The 13,550-nt window shown below is 44.2% G+C and overlaps 1 pseudogene; it reads right to left on the bottom strand.

Annotated features, from left to right (window-relative positions):
* Window positions 1-336: 336 nt before the first annotated feature.
* Window positions 337-1,258, bottom strand: LOC142091655 (olfactory receptor 6F1-like; annotated as a pseudogene).
* Window positions 1,259-13,550: the final 12,292 nt, after the last annotated feature.

The raw sequence follows: 13,550 nt of genomic DNA, 5'->3' as shown, positions 1-13,550 counted from the left end.
TGACACCAACCTTAAGCTGTGGTGAATTACACTTTCAAGGTGCTGGTCCATCTTCACTGATAGCAGTGGGAGCCTGGATGACTAGCTTAGATGTAGACAACTGACTTCTAGATGACTAAAGAGAGTTAAGATTAATATCTTCTCTGAAGGGCGAAGAAGCTGAAATGAAATTTTGAATTCAAATTGTCTATGATGAAACTTCATGTACAGGGTGTTTGCTACCTCACTGATGTGCTTGAAAGCTCTGAAGAAAAACATGGTTTTCCAGTAGCTCCCAGTTTCTCCCAGTTTCACATACTACTCCTCAAGCCAATCTTACATGAAGAAAGTGTCCTTTTACTTCAGAATTTCTTTCCTCATGCCTTGCTTGATGTCATTGTTCCTTAGGCTATAGATGACAGGGTTCAGAACTGGGGTAACCACAGAGTAAAAGACAGAGACAGTCTTGTTGAGATCAAAAGTCTGGATGGTCTTGGTGCGAATGTACATGAAGATGGTAGTCGCGTAGAAGATGGTGACAATGGTCAGATGGGAGGCACAGGTAGAGAAGGCTTTGCTGCGTCCTTCAGCTGTGGGTATGTGCAAGATGGTGGCCACAATGAAGATGTAGGAGATCACGGTGAGGATGAAGGAGCTCATTAGTACTATTGTGCCTGCCAGAAAGTTGATGACTTCAATTTCAAAGATGTCTTGGCACGAGAGCTCCAGCAAAGGTGGAGTCACCGAAGAATTGGTTGATGATGTTGGAACCACAGAAATGCAGGCAGAAGATGAAGGCAGTGGGAAGGGCAGGTGCAAGGAAGCCACCCAACCAACACCCCAGAGCAAGCCATAAACAAGCTCTGCAATCCATAATGGTGGTGTAATGCAATGGATTGCAAATGGCCAGGTAGTGATCATAGGCCATGCTAGTCAGTAGGAAGCATTCAGCTGAGCCAAGGACGAAGAAGATGTACAACTGTGTGAAGCAGCCAGTGATAGAGATGGTCTGTGACTGAATAGCAATGTTAGCCAGCATCTTGGGCACTGTCACAGTAGTGTAGCCAATGTCTAGGAGGGAGAGATTGCTGATAAAAAAATACATTGGAGTATGAAGGCGGTAGTCCATGGCAGTGACCAAGATGATGGCCACATTCTCTGTGAAGGTCAGTGCGTACATCAGAAGGAAGGTAGCAAAGAGAAGCAGCTCGACTTCCCTGACATTGGGAAATCCTAGGATGATGAATTCAGTTACCAAAGTCCTGTTGTCAGAAACCATAGAGGGGATAGGGAAATGGAGATACAGTGAAGGAATGCTATTCAAAATTATCTGAAGGGAAAAACAAAGGGAAAGGGAGAGGTAATTTTTACCACCTGTCACAGTCAACCATCCAGTTTCTGGATCAGTCTCAGGGGTAACTCACATTTTCCCGTTGACAATACCAGGACTGGACAACACTGTTTTATACACCTAAGGTAAGATACATCTACAGTGTCACATACTTGAGTTTATTAGTTCAGTCATTGTTCCTGATCCCCTGTCCATATTTCATGTACATTGACTGCCTTTGGTTGAGAAAATGAATTCCCTCTGAGGAGGAAATGAAGAATATTTCACTCCAGGCATCACTGTCTCTAGGCTTCAGGGATGATGCTATACTGGGGTTACTTCCTTTAACATCACAAACTTTTCCAACACTATCTCAACTGGCATTGCAGCCTCAAAACTACCACGTGCACTTCTGATATGCCAAATGGTAAGCCATACAAACTTACAGTATTACATTGCTCAAGGGCCAGGGATCGCCCTTGAGGTAGGTGTCTTTCAAAAGTGTCTCCTTACACAGTTAGGAGAAATGTCTGTTCCTGACTACCTCTGAGAGAACTTCATCAATATGAAAGATTTAATACCTACCTCTCTGCTAACCGGCGTTGGCTGTTTTGTCAGTTATGGGAAGCAGTCGCTTCTTGAAGAGCCATAAGCAAAAGAGGAGCTTTAGAGAGACTGGAGATACAGGACAAATGCAACAGGATTGAGGAGAAACAAAGAAATATAACTGCCACACAGCACCAATTATTTTGTCAAGGCCAAAGTAACAACACAAAGAACAGAGAGAAGATATGAGAAGAAGGCAACAGAAAAAAGCAGCATCAACATGACAAGAAAGAGTTATAAAAAAAATAGATTACTACCACAGAAGTTTAGGGAGTTTATATATAATTTCTACAGCTAGCATATAAAGAAGAAATACATGGCAATAGAACAAAACATTTCCATAGGGCTGGTAATATGACATTTCCTCTATATGTATCTTATACAAAGATGGGAAACCTTCTGGGACATCCAGATCCTCCGCTGGATACAAATGAAGCCCATATAACAAGCTTAGACTTAGACACCTAACTGTAAGATATCTAGAGGAAAAGACGAGTCCCCCCTTTGCTATTCACATGGGTTAATTTTTATATTTAACGTAACATTTTAAAACTTTCAGGAAAAAAAATCTAGCCAAAACATTTGAAAATTCAAAAATTGAACAGATGAGCAGTCAGAAAGAGCAGAGATGAACAGCAGAATAATAAATCTGTATCAAAACACAACTATTAAAGTTTTTGAAATTTTCCACTGAAAAGGTTTTATTTGCAGTTTTAATTTTCTAATTAAAACTTGAAAATTTTGGAAGTATGTAATTAATAAAACATGAAAATATCCTTCACAAAAGCAAAATTGTACTTAGAATGCTTTCAACCATGACACAAATCCATCTTAACTTGGTCCTTGCTTAATTTATCTGAAGTAACACAAAACGTAAGATAATGGAGTTGACTTGGTGCGGGGGGGGAAACACAAGCAAAATTGCAAACATTTTATGAAGGGATGAATCAGCTTCTAAAAATGACGATTTCTCTCCATTGACCACAGCGTGATCCTGATATCAATTCTTTTCTAAAGTAGCTGCCTGAATTAGGTGTCAAAACTAGGCCTTACAAACTACTGCTATAAGTGGAAACAAGGGAGCTTTTCATCACAGTTACTGGAAAGTCTACACTAGGGTAACATGAATTGCTGCCTAAGCTTCACTGGCAACATTCAGTGGACCTCTGCCAAATCTGAGTGGGGTTTAGGTACTCAGCTCACACCTAGATTGATGAAAAACCCAGCTTAGACTATGGAGGGGTGAATATACTTGGCTAAGAGTCTGAGTGAAATAATTCTCTCTGCGTCAGGGAAGATTGAGGGTACTGGAACTTCCTCAAGGGAGTATCTCAGTCCTGTGTGTTACTCAGTCCTGCCTTAGTCCTTCAATGAGAAAGACAAATGCCTTTTATTTCTGTTTTACTCAGTTCACAGGAAAATAACAGTTTCCAGTGATCAGGCCCTAGTTGGGCTGGGAAACTGTAGTCATGAGGAGATTGGAGCATGTGTCTTTTCTTCAAGATCTATGTTCAGATGTCTCAAACATGGAAAGACATTTTCAAAGTTGGGGACAGGGCCAGGATCCTTGAATGAGCGCTGCTGACAGTGAGATCAAATAGTCCCTCCTCTGTCAAAGCAAATCCTGTATGTTCTTTCTGTGCTTAGTTCATTATCGTTAGTCTGGTGGTGGAATCTGAAAATGAACAAATATAGAGTATCAATAGATTAGTTTGTGATGGACTATCATTACAGCTATCCTCGCTATTCCTCAGGTGTCTATTTCAGACTTGATAAGTTCTGTTAGTGAATCCTAATTATTTTTGCATCTTTAAGTAAAAGGTCTAATTGTTAATTAATAAATGACCAGCTGTGTTAATTTATAAATGTTACATATAAGAATTATTATTAGAATAACTTATTCACACACTTATTCTGATATAAAGAAGTCAATCATTTCAGTCCCAGCTTGTACAAGGCTCATTTTTACGAATGATTTAGCAGAGTCTTCATGCATTTATCCAAAGGAAATTTCACTCACCTGACAGGATGATAGTGCTGTTACCCTTTTTCATGCTATGACTGTCCTAAATTAAATCAGATGGATTTCATGTTGGGAAAGAAGTGATGTGATTTGATGCCTGATTCTTTTGGACACATAGGTTGATAAGATGAATGATGGCTGCTGTGCTCACCCTTCCCCCTCCCCCCCAGTTTATGTGTTAAAGTGTGATATTTGTCTGTGTCTTTTGATGTGCTACCTCACTGTTCTTGCAAGGAACTCTGCTGAAATGCTGAGTTAAGGTGTCTCTTTTAATTGTTGTTAAACATGGTTATTGTGTTTGGTGAGACCCATATCTGAGTGATATTTTTAAAAATCTAATTCCTTAACAAGCAAACTTTCCCCATAGCCAGAACAAATGTTTTTCTCAGAAGGGCCAGCTCATGGAACCCAGATTCTGTTTGTGTGTATAGGGAGGGGGATCTCTGAGGGGGATGAAAAACCTGGGTAGGAGTGCCTGGACAGGTGCTGTGGCTTGGGATGTTAGTAGGAATGTCTGGGAATGAGTCTACGTGGTAGAACTCCCTGTGGAATGGAATGAAACGCCAGTGTTTCAAAAGCTTCACTAAGATTTTTCTATCTGATTTGGAGATTCTGGGGACAAGAGCTCAGGTGGCCCCGTACATGGGTGGGTCACAGCAGTGAAGAAAGAGTAAATACAAGTAGTCCTCTACAAAAATAAAGACTGAAGAGTGTGAAGTCTGGGCTCAGTAAAGTCGAAGTAAAGCAGGAAAATGCGGGTATCTGAATGTGAAGTATAGTTGAACCTAGTAGAAATTCTTTGACAAACACCTAATGAAGGGAATGGAAATACCTAAGTCTGGGTAAGAGGGAGAGCTGAGGAGTGTGTAGTGTTTTAATTGAAGCGACGTTTGTGGGATAGTATAAGAATGAACAGCTTCAGTCCCCTTTACCCCTGTTTTATTGTATCTGAGTCTCTCCTTTCCACATCATCTTCAACCCTGGTTGAAGATGCTTTTCAGCATGGTCTACCACTTTCTCACTTGACTGTGGGGTGTAATTTCCTTCCCCCATCAATCCTAGTTAAAAGCATTGTCACCAGGGTGACCAGCCTGTTGGTAAAAATGCTTTTGACCCATTTGATCAGGTTGATCCCACCTCTTTCATGCAGTCCTTGATTGTCAGAGTTGCTCCCATAATCATAAAAGCTAAATCCCTGTTAACAACAGCAGCTGCCCAACTAGTTGTTGACCTGCAGGATCAGTCCACTCATCCTCAAGCTATTCTCTCTCCTGGCAAGATCAAGGAGAAAACCACCTGAGCTCCCATGTCCTTGACCATCAACCCAAGAATCATGTTGTCACTTCATAAGTTCCAGGTTTCCCCTGGCAGTATTGTTGGTACCCAGAGGGAAAAGCAGCAGGGAGTAATAGTCCAAGGGCTGGAGAAGTCTCAGCAGGCGCTCCACAACATCCTTACAATGTCAGGTTGGCAGATGGGGGTCGCTGCGCTCCACAGAGGCATGCCCCCCATTACTATCACTGCCACTTCCTCCTGGTGCTGCTCAGTGGTTTAGGCTTAGATGACTCTCATTCTTTGGACAGAATTTCCAATCCCTCATCTGGTAACAGGGCACGGAACCTATTCTGTAGTTGCAGACATGCAGGTGGAGCAGGAAACATTCTTCTCTTGCCAGAAGTCATAAGCTTCAAATCTTTGTCATCATAGAATCATGGAATTATAGAATCAGAGGATGGTTTGGGTTGGAAGGGACCTTTAAAGGACATCTGGTCCAACCACCCTGCTGTGGGCAGGGACATCTTTCACTAGATCAGGTTGCTCAAAGCCCTGTCCAACATGACTTTGAACACTTCCAATGAGGGACATTGTCGTGGTTTAACCCCAGCCAGCAAAAATAAACTCCACGCAGCCGCTCAATCATCCCCCCCGGTGGGATGGGGGAGAGAATCGGGAGGGCACAAGTAGGAAAGCTCCCGGGTTGAGATAAAAACAGTTTAATAATTGAAATAAAACTAATAATAACATTATTAACATATTAACATTGTAATAATAACAATGAGAACAACAACAATAACAGAATACACAAAACAGGCAATGCACAACGCAACCGACCGCCGACTGCGTGTCACAAACGTGGGGCGAGTCCCCCCACACACCTGGTTTTTATACTGAGCATGATGTCACATGGGATAGAATACCCCATTGGCCAGCTGGATCCACCACCCCGGCTGTGCTCCCCCCTCCCGGTGCAAGCATCACCCAGCAACAGCCAAAGCATCAATGGGCCATCAACGCTCCTTTCACACCGAACCCAAAACACAGCACACCCCCCAAGCTACTGGGAAGAAAGTTAACCCTGTCCCAGCTGGAACCAGGACAGACATCCACAACCTCTCTGGGCAACCTGTACCAGTGGCTCATCACCCTCATCATAAAAAAAGTTCTTCCTTATGTCCAATCTAAGTCTAGCTTCCTTCAATTTAAAACTGTTGCCCCTTGTCCTGTCACTACATGCCTTGGTAAAAAGTCTCTCTCCATCTTTCTTGGAAACCCCCTGTATATATTGAAAGGCTTCAATAAGTTTCCCCCAGAGTCTTCTCTTCTCCAGGCTGAACAACCCCACCTCTCTCAGCCTTTCTTCATAGGAGAGGTGTTCCAGATCTCTGATCGTTTTTGTGGCCCTCCTCTGGACCCACTCTAACAGGTCCATGTCTGTCTTGTATTGGGGACCCCAGAGCTGAACACAGTACTCCAGGTGGGGTCTCATGAGAGTGGAGTAGAGGGGGAGAATTAACCTCCCCCAACCTGCTGCCATGCTTCTTATTACACAGCCCAGAATACAATTGGCTTTCTGAATTGCAAGCAGACATTCCCAGCTCATGTCCAATTTTTCATCCACCAGTATCCCCAAGTCCTTCTCCACAGGGCTGCTTGCAATCCCTTCATCCCCCAGCCTGTATTGATAGCAGGGATTGCCCTGACCCAGGTGCAGGACCTTGCACTTGGCCTTGTTGAACTTCATGAGGTTCACATGGGCCCACTCCTCAAGCCTGTCAAGGTCCCTCTGGATGGCATCCCTTCTCTCTAGCGAATCAACTGCACCACTCAGCTTGGTGTCATCTGCAAACTTGCTGAGGATGCACTCGATCCCACTGTCTATGTAATTGATAAAGATATTAAATAATATTGGTCCCAGTACGGACCCTTGAGGGGTACCACTCGTTACTGGTTTCCACTTGGACATTGAGACATTGACTGTAACTCTTTGGACATGGCTATCCAGCCAATTCCTTACCCATCTAACAGTCAATCCATCAAACTCATATCTCTCCAGTTTAGAGGTAAGGACGTTGTGGGGGACTGTGTCAAAGGCCTTACAGAAATCCAGGTAGATGACATCCATAGCTCTTCCCTTCTCAACTGAGGCAGTCGTTCCACCATAGAAGGTCATTACAGTACTCACACATGATTTGCCCTTGGTGAAGCCACATTGGCTGTCTCTAATCACCTCCCTGTCTTCTATATGTTTTGACGTATCTTCCAGGAGGATCTGTTCCATGATCTTACCAGTCATGGAGGTAAGGCTGACTTGTCGGTAGTTCCCAGGGTCCTCCTTTTTACCCTTTTTAAAAATCGTAATAGTGATGCTTCCCTTTTTCCCATCACTGGAGACTTTGCCTGACTGCCATGACTTTTGAAATATGTAAAGATTGGCTTGGCTACTACATCAGCCAATTGCCTCAGGACCCTGGGATGCATCTCATTCGGTCCCGTGGACTTGTGTGTTTTCAAGTTCCTCAGATGGTCTTGCACCTGATATTCTCTTACAATGGGAGCAACTTTGTTCCCCCAGTCCCTGCCTTGAAGTTCAGGGGCTTGGGAGATGTGGGAAGAGAGATTCCCATTGAAAACTGTGACAAAAAAAATTGCTGAGTACCTTAGTCTCCTCCATGTCAGTTGTCACCAACTCTCCTGTCTTCTTTATCAAGGGGCAGAGAGGGTACATTTTTTAAAATCTTCCTTTTCTGGCCAATGTACCTCTAGAAGCCTTTTGTATTATTCTTTGCATCCCTTACCAAATTCAGCTCCAAATGTGCCTTAGCATTCCTGATCCCATCCCTACACATCTGGGCAGCGTCCATATATTCTTCCCAGGATACATGTCCCTGGTTCCACTGCCTGTTCATTTCCGTCTTACTTTAGTTTGACTAGGAAGTCCTTATTGAGCCATGCTGATCTCCTCCTGCCTTCCTTGCCTGATTTCTTACACCTGGGAATCAAGAGCTCTTGTGCTCTGAGAAAAATATCCTTAAATAACTGCCAGCCCTGTTCTGCTCCTTTGTCCGTGATGGCAGTTTTCCAGGGGGTCCCATCCACTAATTCTTTAAACAATTGAAAGTTTGCTCTCCTAAGATTCAGCGTCCCGCCCTACCCTTCACCTGGCCCATATCCCTCAAGATGTGAATTCCACCAGAGCATGATCACTGCATTCCAGGCTGCCACCAGTCTTGACATCTCTAGTTAGTTCTTCCGTGTTGGTAAGCAACAGGTCCAGTAACACTTCTCTGGTCGAGCTGTCTATCACCTGGATTATGAAATTACCCTCAACGCACCCCAGGAGTCTCCTGGACTGCTTACAGCTTGCTGTGCTGCTTTTCCCACAGATGTCAGGGTGATTGAAGTCCCCCAGCAGGATCAGAGATTGCAAGCGCGATGTTTCCTGTGGTTGAAGTAAGAACGCTTCGTCAACAGGCTCCCCTTGTCAGGCGGCCTGTAGTAAACACCAACGACAAGGTTTCCTTTGTTGGCTTGGCCCCTAATTTTTGCCCACAAGCTCTCAACCTGTTCATCACTCATTTTCAAAGACAGCTCTGTGCAGTCAATTGATTTTTTTATGTAGAGAGAGTTTCCACTGCCCAATCCAATAAGCACTGAATCTGCCTGTCCCTTCTTCTGTACAGTTGGGGATTCAGTCTCTTGTAACTCTTGTCTTGGAGAAGAACCCGTCAGCTGCTTTTTTACCATCTCTGGTGCTACATAACCTGTTGACCTCGTCCCACAGCTCCTTAATTTGGCGGCACAGATCCTCAACCACTGTACGCTTCCTGCAGACAAGGACACCACCTCCCCTCCACCAGCCTCAGAGACAGGCACCAAGAATTCCCTGTAGCCTGATACCTGGAGATCTGCATCCTCCCTTGGGAGCTTGGTCTGAGTTAAGACCGCTGCAGTTCCAAGGTGTACTGGGTTCGGCTGGGATAGAGTTAATTTTCTTCATAGTAACTCATATAGTGCCATATTTTGGATTTGTGACCAAACCAGTGTTGATAATACACCAGTGTTTTAGCTATTGCTGAGCAGTGCTTACACAGCGTCAAGGCCTTTTCTGCCTCTCACGCTGCCCCTGCAGTGAGTAGGCTTGAGGTGCACAAGAAGTTGGGAGGGGAACACAGCTGGGACAGATGACCCCAACTGACCAAAGGGATATTCCATACCATAAGACATCTTGCTCAGCAATAAAAGCTAGGGGAAAGAAGGAGGAAGTGGGGGACGTTCGATGTTATGGTGTTTACCTTCCCAAGCAACCATTAGGTATAATGAAGCCCTGCTTTCCTGGAAAGGCCTAAACACCTGCCTGCTGATGGGAAGTAGTGAATTAATTCCTTATTTTGCTTTGCTTGCTCGTGCAGCTTTTGCTTTACCTATTAAACTGTCCTTATCTCAACCCATGAGTTTTCTCACTTTTACCCTTCTGATTCTTTCCCCCATCCTGCTAATGGGGGAGTGGGCAAGCAGCTGTTTGGGGCTTAGCTGCCTACCGCGGTTAAACCACAACACAAGGCTGGTTGCTCCAGTTTGTGCTGGGCACCATGCCCTGTGGCACATCACCACATGCACATGACATTCAGCAGAATTTCTGGCCCCATTCGGTGCACACAAACAGCTGTGTCTGTTGAATGCTGTTTCTCAGGGTGATAAAGTTTTTCCTTATATCTGCCTGGAGTTTCCTATGTTGCAACTTGCATCTGATGCTTCTCATCTTAACTGTGTACCATTAGGTAGAAGAAGATCAATCCTTCACCTTCTCTTCCTGAAGGATGATGAAATCCAGCTGTCCACCTCTCCTTGTACATCGCATACTTCAGATCTCTAACCGGCTTTGTGGCCCTCCACTAGACTCATTCCAGGATGTCAGTCACTTTCTTGTTCTGAAGAGCCCAAATCTGGAAGCAGTACTGCAGATAAGGTCTCGCAAGCGCAGAGTATAGTGGAAGAATCACTGCAAAGCTGTTTTCTACCCATTGGCCCACAGCCTGCCTGGTTGTGTGAATTTAATGCTTACCTTTGCCTTTACTGAACTTCATGAATTTGCCCTTGTTGAATTTCACAAGGTTCCTGTCAGCTCATTTGTCCAGGCTTTCAAGGTCCTTTTGAATAGCCGTCATGTCCTCCTGAGTATTGACCTCTCTCTTATTTGGTATCATGCATGAACTTTTTGAGAGTACATGCTATCCCTTAACTGGATCAGTGATAAGGATGTTAAAGAGTGTTGACCGGAGTTTTCATGACTGGGATACCAGTGGTGACTGGCCTTCATGTGGGCTTTGTACCACTGATCATAACGTTTTCAGCCTTACAGTCCAGCCAATTTTCCACCCATCTCATAGTCCATTTATTCAGCCCATGCTCCACCAATATGACTATAAATATAATTTAGAGGACCATCTTAAAGGCTACAGTCAAGGAAATCAATATCCACGGTTCTCTGCTAATCTACAAAGACAATCATATCCTCATAGAAGGCAATCAGGTTGGTCAGGCACAATTTTTAATTGGATGGTTGTTTCCCATCATGCTCCTGTCCTTCATGTGCTTGCAAATAGCTCCTAGGAGAATTTGCTCAATGACTCCTGAGTTTAAAGTTGAAATTGAAAAGATTTGTATCTGTTTTATATATTTTCCTTCCTCATAAATGAAGGAACCCATGGATCAAGCGATTGCATTCAGACCTATATCTGAATCAAGCAAGACAATTTATTCTTCCACAGAAAAAGTCTTTCTTATTCATCAATGTACAAAAGGAAGATGGAATCTGTAAGACCAGACAGAATTGTTCTCTGTATTAATGTTTCTTCAAGAGAACCTGAAACACTTCACCTCTTTATACTGTTTTTTGTTGGTTTTATTGTAGGCTTTTTTCTTCATTGTCTTCTATTCCTTCTTTTACTCCTTTGTAGGTCACTGTTTGTCAGTGCTGTTGATACTTTTTCCTCCACTGCTCCCAGAGGCTGGAGACACACACACATTTTTAAAAATAATTACAGGTTTGCTGGATGCTGTAATCTTTGAAAAAGAATTTTAAATATCAGTGAGTTACAGAAGAGTTGTCTAGAGCTCAGGCCAGAAAAGCTCTTCTTTTCTATGATATTGCTGTTCTGTGTCATTGATTGAAGCCAGTTTAGGATTAGAGGGCAGACCAGCGTGGGAGACATTGTGGTTGGTGTCTGCTACAGACCACCTACACAAAGAACTACATGAAGCTTTCATCAGTAAGCTGGAAAAAGCCTGACATTTGCAGGTCCTGGTCTTCATGGGGGACTTAAACAACCCCAATATCTGCTAGAAGGGCAACACAGCATGGCACAAGGAATCCAGAAGATTTCTGAAATGCATTGATGCTAACTTCCTCACTCAGGTATTTGAGAAGCTGATGAGGCAAGGTGGTCTGCTGGGCCACATACTTACAAAGAAAGACGAACTGGTTGGGGATGTCAAGGTCAGGGGCAGCCTTGACTGAAGTGACCATGAAATGGTGGAGTTCAGAAGCCTGAGAGAAGGGAACAAGGCAAATAGCAAGATCACAACTCTGGTCTTTAGGAGAGCAGAATTTGCCTGTTCAGGGACTTGCTTCGAAGAATCCACTGGGAGACCATTCTGGAGAGAAGAGGGGTCCAGGAGAGCTTTTGATTTTCAAGGTCCACTTCGTCCAAGCTCCAGAACAGTCTATCCCCATGTGCAGGAAGTCAAGCAAAGGTGGCAGGAGGCACGTGTTTGTGAACAAGGAGCTCCTTACTGAAGTTAAACACAGAAGGGGAGCATACAAGAAGTGGAAGCAGGGTCAGGTGTCCCGGCAGTAACACAGAGACACTGTCTCATGTTGCAGGGTTTGGGTTAGGATAACAAAAGTTACTCTGGAGCTGAATCTGGAGAGGTATAAGAAGAGCAACAAGAAGGGCTTCTGCAAGTATATCAGCAGTAAAAAGAAGACTAGGGAGAACGTAGGCCTGCTGCTGAATGGGTCAGGGGACCTGGTTACAAAGGAGATGGAAAAGGTTAGGTTATGCTTTCTTCTTCTTGATGTTTATTGATAAGATTTGCCTTCAGGAATCCCAGGACCCTGAGACCCATGGGAAGTCTGGAGCAGGGCAGACTTACCCTCAGTGGAGGAAGATCAGGTTAGGGAACATTAAACAAACTAGACCTGCAGAAGTCCATGGGATCTGATGGTATGTACCCATAAGTGCTGAGGGAGCTGGGCAGCATCATTGCAAGGTCACTCTTAATTGTCCGTGAAAGGTCATTGTGATCTGGGGAGGTTCCTCAGGACCGGAAGAATGCAAATGTCACTCTTGCCTTCAAGAAGGGCAAGAAGGAAGATCTGGGTAACTACAGGCCAGTCAGCCTTCCCCTCCATTCTTGGGAAGGTGATTGGACAAACCCTCCTGGAAGCCATTTCCAACCATATGAAGGACAAGAAAGTGGTTGATAGTAGTCAGCATGGATGTATAAAAGGGGAATCATGCCTGATCAACCTGATGGACTTCCGCAAATGTGATGGTGCATTCCCCCTCTCCCCTGGACCACTCTACGATCTCAGGAATTCCCGTTAGGCCTTAGCCTTTGTGTAATGAGTTGGGAGGTTAAGCTTCCCTTGGCTGTACCAGGCACCCTTGCATGGCGAAGGTGGGGAGCGGCGCTGACCGTACCAGGAACACCTGTTGCCTGACCAAGGTAGGGAATGATAGTGGGAATAATTCATCATCCCTGACAGCCTTGAAACATTCCCTACCTGGATCGTAGCTCAAGTGGAACAGTACCATTGTTACTGTTCCGGATTGTGGCCAGGATGGCAATTTACTGATGCTAATCATCTTGTGAACCTATAAACAGCAGCGCTAAGTGAAACCCTTTGAGCTCTCCTGGACTGCAGTGGGCTGCACCCAGAATCTCTCCCTGAGTGGGACGCCTCTCAGAGTTCACGAACTCTTGAGTTTGCGATATTTGGAGGACCATCGTGACCTGGGCTGAAACACTCCTCGGCTGAAACACTCCTCGAGGCTTAACCCTTTGCCCATTGAGAAATGTCAAGACATTTAGTGTGGGTATTTCACGGGACTCGAGGGGAATTTTTAACAGGTACCTTTATCTCTGGGTCCTTGTGTGTGTGTGTGTGTGTGAATTGATGGAGATAACCAATAGTAAGCATAATCTGCAATTAAGTCACTGTAGTGATTGTAGTAAATTCTATTAACTTACTTTGTAAATGTTAAATTAATCAATGATCAAGTGCTTCTAAAATCTTGTGATCCAGCTTAAAACTATGAATGTATT

Source organism: Calonectris borealis, chromosome 22 (assembly GCF_964195595.1).
Source record: "Calonectris borealis chromosome 22, bCalBor7.hap1.2, whole genome shotgun sequence".
NCBI lineage: Eukaryota > Metazoa > Chordata > Aves > Procellariiformes > Procellariidae > Calonectris > Calonectris borealis.
This window is presented reverse-complemented; position numbering and strand designations above follow the sequence as displayed.